Source organism: Salmo salar, chromosome ssa06 (genome assembly GCF_905237065.1).
Source record: "Salmo salar chromosome ssa06, Ssal_v3.1, whole genome shotgun sequence".
Classification (NCBI taxonomy): Eukaryota; Metazoa; Chordata; class Actinopteri; order Salmoniformes; family Salmonidae; genus Salmo; species Salmo salar.
In genome coordinates this window covers 25,132,501-25,141,835 of record NC_059447.1, presented here as the reverse complement: position 1 = coordinate 25,141,835, position 9,335 = coordinate 25,132,501, and the positions used below count along the sequence as shown (strand labels likewise).

Sequence of the window (9,335 nt, the reverse complement as noted above, 5' to 3'; positions counted from 1 at the left end):
AATGCTCAGGGATGTAAACACATTTCTGGAGAAAAACATTTGTAGAGAAATAAGCTTTTTGTGCATATGGAACATTTCTGGCTTATTTCAGTTCATGAAACATGGGACAAACACTGTACATGTTGCGTTTATATTTTTGTTCAGTGTAACTATCATTTGCAGACAATGTGAACATGTTAGTCTATGTCTGCCATGATCTAAAATACCTTTGCTCTGGACTCCGTGTTTAGATGGTGCAGTTCATGCATGACACTTCATGCTGCGCTGGCGGTCCGCCTGTCTGACCATATGAAGGAATTTCACTCGATTATCTAACAGTCAGTCTGCATCCCGCAGGTCCAAATTCCGCGTGTCTATGTGTTTCGTTCATGCATGCGCCTGCGCCAATTCTGCGTCTCCCTCTCTTATTTACACTCTCAGGGAGTGTGAGGGAGAGCGTTGACGAGATGACACAATATTAACGCTAAATAATATTTCCTAACTATTTCCATTTCTCACAGTCTCCCCCAACTAAAATACACTCCATGTAGCGAAACCATTAGGCCACTCACTTTCCCACAAAAGAGAAAGCCATGGCATGGGAGAATCGCGTCGCCTCGAACGCCGAGGGAACAACAGAAAAATTCCTAATGTGTGCACATTCAGCGTTGCGCCACTTCACGCAAGCCGAATCACGATGCGCTCACAGTCCCAGTCTCGTGAGATGCTGGTGAGCAGATCGGTTGTCTCTCGACGCTCTCCAGCCTCTCCCAATAACCGCTCCTGAGCCCTTTTCGCCGGCAAGATGTTTTTTTTTTACTTGCCACCTCAATGAATAGCCATAGGAGGCGATACGGTGATAATATGATACCTGCTTGAGCTGTGAAGCATTTATGAGATGCGCAAGTGAAAATCAAATAAGTTATAATTCAGTGGAAAATAGGTTCAAAGCTTTTTGATCACAATTGAACGGAACTGTTGTTGCGTGTTTTCTCAGTGGATCAGAAAGGGTTGGTCCATCATGCATTATACTTCAGGTGTACGACGACAACTGGAGGAGACTCGATGTGAAGCCCAAATCCATGCACTTCCATATACAATGTGAAAATCCAATAATTGTTTTCCTAATATTGGAATATACGCCATTGAAAACGTGTTGGATGTATTTATGGAAGCACTCACAATTTTTCTGAGAAAAGGCAGAAAGAGGGAATGCATTTAATTTGAACTGAAAAAATTACTCGGACTCATACGATTATTTATAGAAGTCCTTCTCGTGGATCTACAATGCGCCTGACGTGACGGAGGAAAATGAAATGTTCCCAACTGATCTCCTAAATGGAATTCAAACTCTGTAATAACGTTTCGGATGTTTTTGGGTTGCGAATTTCCAACTGGTATTCCTACTTTTTTACCAACTTGGTATACAACAGTTGGTGAGGTGGAATTAACATCCAACTGGAGTGCGGAAAGAAAACACCTTTTGCTTGCTCTGTCGAAATGTGAATCTTGCAGCCCGCTCGAGCCCAGCTCACACTCAGAGTTGCCAAGGCTACAGAGCTCCTCTCGAACCAGCTAAACCGTATTTCGGTTCCTAAGTTATTTGGGCAATTCCTCCGCAATACATCCGTTGTGTAGCTTACCATCTAAATATTGATCATACATCTTGATTTAAACGGAATAATGCGTCTGGAAACATTAAGACGTTTTTTGACTCGTGGATATTGATTTTTCCTCTCGGGTCATTTTGACAAGCGAATCGCCAGACGCCGCTATTGTTCAGTGAGCCTGGACACACCTTTTTGATGTCAGCCAAGGTAAGTTTCCACAATACTTCAGACTCTTGTGATTGGTTATGTCGATACGCACAGAATTCTCATATTGCACGCATCTCAACCATTTGCATGTCGGCGGAAAGAGAATAGCGCAATCGCTTCTGTATGGATGGGAACATGGGGATTAGAAAGCTGAAAAGAGCACTGTAATATTAGCTATAGGCTGCGTGCTGTATACAATAAGAACATATTTATTGTAGATAGTCTATTTCGTTTAACTGTGTGGCTCAGAAACAATAATTAAATATTCCGATTACAATTGAAAATGCACCTCGGAAAAAACAAAGAATATCGACTAGAATGAAAGCACCTAGGCTATTAATAAAATAATAATTTATTACATTTGTAAAGCGCTTTTCATTATACAGAATACTATCAAAGTGCATAAAATAAAAAACAAATATAAATATTAGGCTGCCAATTCCTTCCCAACGCCTTTATCCAAATCCTCAACATTTGGCTTATATAAATATATCATAACCAATGGGTAGCCTGCTGAAATTGATCACTTAACTATTTCCAATGTCGGCCTACTCTTTATGGCCATCAGACTACAAGTAATGCTATAATCTGATGACGTCTGCCTTATACAGCAATGAACTCACGCATGGTCATGTTTATGCATCCTTCCGAGATAATAGGCTATTAGATTGTAGTGGCTCCAAACCGGGGTGATGGGTTTAAGGAGGCCAATCAGAGCTATTTTTCCTCACAAGAGCTCACCTTTAGAAACAACGCCACAAGAAGATGGATGGTGGCATTGGCCACACTTGATCAACAATTAATGTCATCGTGTAAAACTCTGGCCTGAATTGATAACATGAGAAGATAGTTTTTTTATACCAGGCTAGTTAGTTTACCTTAGTCTGGTATCAGGTGTATGTTCAAGATACCTTTATTTTAATGGGCATGCTACTGAACATTGCCTCTATAAGTCCGTGTGGCTCTGAATATTTCCTGTGGTTAGATTTGTACTCACTTTCTAAGGCGTTACCTTGCATTCGTCTAAAGCGCTGTCCATGGTGCTGAACTGGGAAATAGTTATTGTGCTGTGTTTACAGCTGTTTCTCTCTGCACGCACACACGCACACTCACTCTGTCCCTGCTGCAGCAGCCACCAAGCAATCAGCGCTTGAGGGATAACAGCTGTTCTAACGTTCCATCAAGAGCGACACCTCCGCATTGTCGGATATGCCTCCCTGTTCCCCGTTTCCCGGTCCGACCTAAAGTTCAGATGTCCATCTCCGGCCACCGTGTCTGACACAGACAAAGCAGCCACACAACACAACAGCCGCCAAGGCAAGCAACACTTGATGCAGGCCTATATGGCTCGTTATTGATGTGTAGATTTTCTCACCTCTCAGCTGGTTTGAACTTTAAAACTGAAAGGAATCATCGATTCAGTTGCACTTTAGCTGGATTTGACAGATCATGTTGATGGTGATGTCAACGATATAGATGATGATTAGCTTGTTCAATGAATTTCAGTGTTAATATGTAACACATTCAGAGCGGCTGGGTTAAATGCGGCAGACACATTTCAGTTGAATGCTTTCAGTTGTACAACTGACCCTTTTCCCATTTAGGCTATTTGACAGAAAGCATGCATCTATAACAGCAATGCTTTCAAACAGACTTTTAGATATACTCTTATTATCCTAGTTCAGGGCTCATATACATGAAGCTTCTTAGAGTATAGGGGTGGTGGTCTAGGATCAGTTTAGCCATTTAGATTATAATGAATAGACATGGGGACCTGATCCTAGATCAGCACTCCTACTCTGAGACATGAATACGGGCCCTGGTCTCCTATAGACCTATTCTAGTGAATGAGAATAACCCCAGACCTCACATCCTGACCTAGAATAACAAAAGGTGTACAGGGACAGCAATAAAAAAGATGTTGCATAAAGCTTACTTCATTTTCCGATTTCTGTATTATTTTCACTGCATCAGGGATAGTGTACACAGATGTTTCGGCTTTGCAGCCTTCTACAGTGTGTAGGTACAATTTTATTTTAATTCAAAACAGCATTTATAGGGAACAACCGATGAGCAGCAGGTGCTTCTAATCAGGGTTGCCACTCATCTGCCAATCAGAGATGGCTTTCCTGGTCTAACTGTATACAAGTTAGCCACAGTGCGGACCAATTACACCTGTGTCTCAGTGGGCGGGTTTTACCCAGCAGCCAAGCTGCTGAGAGAGTGTGGTGGTCCCCTTTTGACCTAGGATAACCCCAGACCTCACAGCTTGACCTAGGCTGTGTTCTATAAGGCCTGTGTATAATAAAGTGTCTAGGAGGCAGGCTGGCGCAGGGTGTAATTGTGTTACCTGACCTCTGACCCCTAAAGCAAACACTAAATAAGCCCAATGACTGATACCTGCCCTGTAGGGCCCCAGGGGTGCAGATGTGTTTGTGTCCCTTACAGAAAAATTACATTTCATATGAAATTTCAAGTGAAAATGTGTGAAAACGTGTTTTTGGAACACTTTACGTGTTCACATGTGAAATTCATGTTTTTTTTATTCGTAAGGGGTCTGTCTGTGCCTGGCCTTGATGTGTGCGTTGTTTAAAAGTGCAGTTTTGTCAATAATCTTTTATGAATCAGCCAATATTAACCTTCTGAATGGGACGTCTCACCTCAGGCTGGTGTTACACAATGCACCTGGCAGGCAATCGTAGTGTTAAGCATTGAATATAGCATGTGTGATTGTTTCCATTCCTATATGCCATTGTATTGTTCTGTTGGGATAGCAATGGGGCGCTATGAGAAAGAAAGTGGACAAGTAACACATTAAGGAAAGTGGGAGGAGGAAACAGTATAGTGGTTAGAATCATGTTTATCTGTTTTCTGTTTTCTACACACACACCCCGCACGCATGCACACACACACACACCCCGCACGCATGCACACACACACACACACACACACACACACACACACACACACACACACACACACACACACACACACACACACACACACACACACACACACACACACACACACACACTACAATTGGTCCTCTGCAGATAGTCTTGTGTGTATATGACCCCAAACTGGCTGTGTCTCCACAGTGGGATAATGCTCTGCTCTACAGGGGACCAGACAGGGCATTTGGACTGCTTTGTGCAGCTCACTCAGAATAGACTAAAAGTTATGGTTTGTGGCACTGTCAGAGAGGGAGAGAGAGGGAAAGGGAGGGATGAAGGGAGGGAGAGAAATGGATGGATGGAAGGAAAGGGAGAGAGGAGAGGGATGGAAGGAGGAAAAGGTAGGGAGCGAGAGAGGATGAGATTGAGAAAGAGAGGGAGGGAGAAAGAGGGATGGAAGAGGGGATTGAAGGAGACATAAGGGGGGAGACGGAGAGGGAGAAAAAGAGGTGGAAGGTTAGGGAAGAAGTAAGAAATATAGGGAGAGAGAGATGGAGTGGTGGTGGCAGCAGCGAGGGAAATGCTACTGATTTACTCAGTTAAACGGAACACTCTGCTTCTGGAGAGAGAGGGTGGGCCAGAGAGAGCCTTGACAGAGCCCTGTGAAGGCAAAGATTGAGTGTGCATACAACGAGAGAACCATGGAGACGGCGAGGGAGGGAGGGAGAGAGAGAGGCTCTGAGGCACCGCGGAGGCAGCTGTCGATATTATGAGATGGAGAACAAAGCAAAGGGAAATATTGTGACGAGTGGAGGAGGAGGAGAGAGAGGAGGGAGAACGACAGAAAGAGAATAAAATACAGAGAGGGAGAGAGAATGACACAAAGGAAGAGAGAGGGCGAAGAAGAGGTAACTGAGGAGCTATCTAGAGGACTCTACACCAGTCCTCCAGAACTGGGAGGGAGAGGCTGAGGTGGGAGTATTAGAGGCCACGGAAGGGCTCTCTGTGTCCAGCCAGGTGTCTTTACAGCCCCTTACCATCCAGTCTCCTCTCCTGGAAGAAACATGACTCACTCACAATCTACCACCAGGCTAAGCTGCTGAGTCACGACCAATGTATGTCTGTGTGTGTGTGTGTGTGTGTGGGGGAGAGGGCGGGGGGGGGGGGGGGGGGGGGTAGCCTGTGGTTAATCTAATGTTGGTGTTAATGGGTTGTATCATATGGCTGGAAGGCTAAACAGAACAGTACGAGTGAGTGTGTCTTCTGACTCGTCTCTCCATCAAGGCCAGATGCTATTAGACGACGTGCTACAATAGTTTAATGCAACGGAATGCTGTTCTTGTGTTGCAGACCAGCATGGCTTCATACTATCTTTCAAGTACTTTAAGCATTTGCTTTAGCCTGCCTGGAGGCCAACATGGCAAGGTGTGGAGTTTTCCTTTAGCCTGCCTGGAGGCCAACATGGCAAGGTATGGAGTTTTCCTTTAGCCTGCCTGGAGGCCAACATGGCAAGGTGTGGAGTTTTGCTATAGCCTGCCTGGAGGCCAACATGGCAAGGTGTGGAGTTTTGCTATAGCCTGTCTGGAGGCCAACATGGCAAGGTGTGGAGTTTTCCTTTAGCCTGCCTGGAGGCCAACATGGCAAGGTGTGGAGTTTTCCTTTAGCCTGCCTGGAGGCCAACATGGGCAGGTGTGGAGTTTTCCTTTAGCCTGCCTGGAGGCCAACATGGGCAGGTGTGGAGTTTTGCTTTAGCCTGCCTGGAGTCCAACATGGGCAGGTGTGGAGTTTTGCTATAGCCTGCTGTCACGAGAATTTTGCTATCTCAATGGTTGAACTCAACTATCACTCAAGCTTTGACCAATTCCCAGAGGTTGTAAGGCTCTGGTTAATGAAGAATTATACAAAGTGACAGATTCTGCAATAGATCAATACTTTATTCAGAGAGAGCTCTGTCTTCAAAATGAGAACACAATCTTTTTATAGCACACACACAAATGAACTCACATCAGTAGAAACTCCACCTCTCTTTAGGTGGGCTGTATTTTTCCAAAGTTCACATACATTGTTTATCACATATCTGCAACATGTTTAATCATCTTCTGCAAGCCTAGCCATTTCTAACATTTTTTCTCCTCCCTAGGGTGGGGAGGCCTCTTTCCAGTTATTAGTTTCACCGTTATCACAAGTCGACTGTTCAGTTGTCCTTGAATGTCTCAACTATACCCAGCTCATATTGCAAAATAGTAACACAATGGCCTAGTCACACACATTATTGGATTATGACTCTAACACATTTCATACAATTATATGGTTTCAGGGTGGAAAACTTTAGTCATTATCTTAAACATACAAATTATTCTATCACCTGCCTGGAGGCCAACATGGTCAAGGTGTGGAGTTTTGCTATAGCCTGCCTGGAGGCCAACAGTGGCAAGGTGTGGAGTTTTGCTTTAGCCTGCCTGGAGGTCAACATGGGCAGGTGTGGAGTTTTGCTATAGCCTGTCTGGGGGCCAACAGTGGCAAGGTGTGGAGTTTTGCTTTAGCCTGCCTGGAGGCCAACAGTGGCAAGGTGTGGAGTTTTGTTATAGCCTGCCTGGAGGCCAACATGGCAAGGTGTGGAGTTTTCCTTTAGCCTGCCTGGAGGCCAACATGGTCAAGGTGTGGAGTTTTGCTATAGCCTGTCTGGAGGCCAACAGTGGCAAGGTGTGGAGTTTTGTTATAGCCTGCCTGGAGGCCAACATGGCAAGGTATGGAGTTTTCCTTTAGCCTGCCTGGAGGCCAACATGGTCAAGGTGTGGAGTTTTGCTATATTCTGTCTGGAGGCCAACAGTGGCAAGGTATGGAGTTTTCCTTTAGCCTGTCTGGAGGCCAACATGGCCAGGTGTGGAGATTGGCTTTAGCCTGCCTGGAGGCCAACATGGGCAGGTGTGGAGTTTGGCTTTAGCCTGCCTGGAGTCCAACATGGGCAGGTGTGGAGATTGGCTTTAGCCTGCCTGGAGGCCAGCATGGGCAGGTGTGGAGATTGGCTTTAGCCTGCCTGGAGGCCAACATAGGCAGGTGTGGAGTTTGGCTTTAGCCTGCCTGGAGGCCAACATGGGCAGGTGTGGAGTTTGGCTTTAGCCTGCCTGGAGGCCAACATGGGCAGGTGTGGAGTTTGGCTTTAGCCTGCCTGGAGGCCAACATGGCAAGGTGTGGAGTTTGGCTTTAGCCTGCCTGGAGGCCAACAGTGTCAAGGTGTGGAGTTTTGCTTTAGCCTGCCTGGAGGCCAACATGGGCAGGTGTGGAGTTTGGCTTCAGCCTGCCTGGAGCCAAACATGGGCAGGTGTGGAGTTTTGCTTTAGCCTGCCTGGAGGCAAACATGGGCAGGTGTGGAGTTTTGCTTTAGCCTGCCTGGAGGCCAACAGTGGCAAGGTGTGGAGTTTTGCTATAGCTTGCCTGGAGGCCAACAGTGGCAAGGTGTGGAGTTTTCCTTTAGCCTGGCTGGAGGCCAACAGTGGGCAGGTGTGGAGTTTTGCTTTAGCCTGCCTGGAGGCCAACAGTGGCAAGGTGTGGAGTTTTGTTTTAGACTGCCTGGAGGCCAAAATGGGAAGGTGTGGAGTTTTCCTTTAGCCTGCCTGGAGGCCAACATGGGCAGGTGTGGAGTTTTCCTTTAGCCTGTCTGGGGGCCAACATGGGCAGGTGTGGAGTTTTCCTTTAGCCTGCCTGGAGGCCAACATGGGCAGGTGTGGAGTTTTCCTTTAGCCTGCCTGGAGGCCAACATGGTCAAGGTGTGGAGTTTTCCTTTAGCCTGCCTGGAGGCCAACATGGGCAAGGTGTGGAGTTTTCCTTTAGCCTGCCTGGAGGCCAACAGTGGCAAGGTGTGGAGTTTTGTTATAGCCTGCCTGGAGGCAAACATGGTCAAGGTGTGGAGTTTTGCTATAGACTGTCTGGAGGCCAACAGTGGCAAGGTGTGGAGTTTTGTTATAGCCTGCCTGGAGGCCAACATGGCAAGGTATGGAGTTTTCCTTTAGCCTGCCTGGAGGCCAACATGGTCAAGGTGTGGAGTTTTGCTATATTCTGTCTGGAGGCCAACAGTGGCAAGGTATGGAGTTTTCCTTTAGCCTGTCTGGAGGCCAACATGGCCAGGTGTGGAGATTGGCTTTAGCCTGCCTGGAGGCCAACATGGGCAGGTGTGGAGTTTGGCTTTAGCCTGCCTGGAGGCCAACATGGTCAAGTGTGGAGATTGGCTTTAGCCTGCCTGGAGGCCAACATGGGCAGGTGTGGAGTTTGGCTTTAGCCTGCCTGGAGTCCAACATGGGCAGGTGTGGAGTTTGGCTTTAGCCTGCCTGGAGGCCAACATGGGCAGGTGTGGAGTTTGGCTTTAGCCTGCCTGGAGTCCAACATGGGCAGGTGTGGAGTTTGGCTTTAGCCTGCCTGGAGGCCAACATGGGCAGGTGTGGAGTTTGGCTTTAGCCTGCCTGGAGGCCAACATGGGCAGGTGTGGAGTTTTGTTATAGCCTTTCTGGAGGCCAACAGTGGCAAGGTGTGGAGTTTTCCTGTAGCCTGCCTGGAGCCCAACATGGGCAGGTGTGGAGTTTTGCTATAGCCTGCCTGGTCCAACATGGCAAGGTGTGGAGTTTTGCTATAGCTTTCCTGGAGGCCAACA

General features: G+C 46.8%; 1 protein-coding gene across 1 annotated transcript in view; it reads left to right on the top strand.

The window, feature by feature from the left end:
- The first annotated feature begins 472 nt into the window (after positions 1–472).
- Positions 473–9,335, top strand: part of LOC123743405 (voltage-dependent T-type calcium channel subunit alpha-1H-like) — a 60,916-nt gene continuing 52,053 nt past the window's right edge. Inside the window, exon 1 of the mRNA XM_045720031.1 lies at positions 473–1,796. The gene's annotated coding sequence lies outside the window, so the exon portion shown is untranslated. The remainder of the gene's footprint in view (positions 1,797–9,335) is intronic.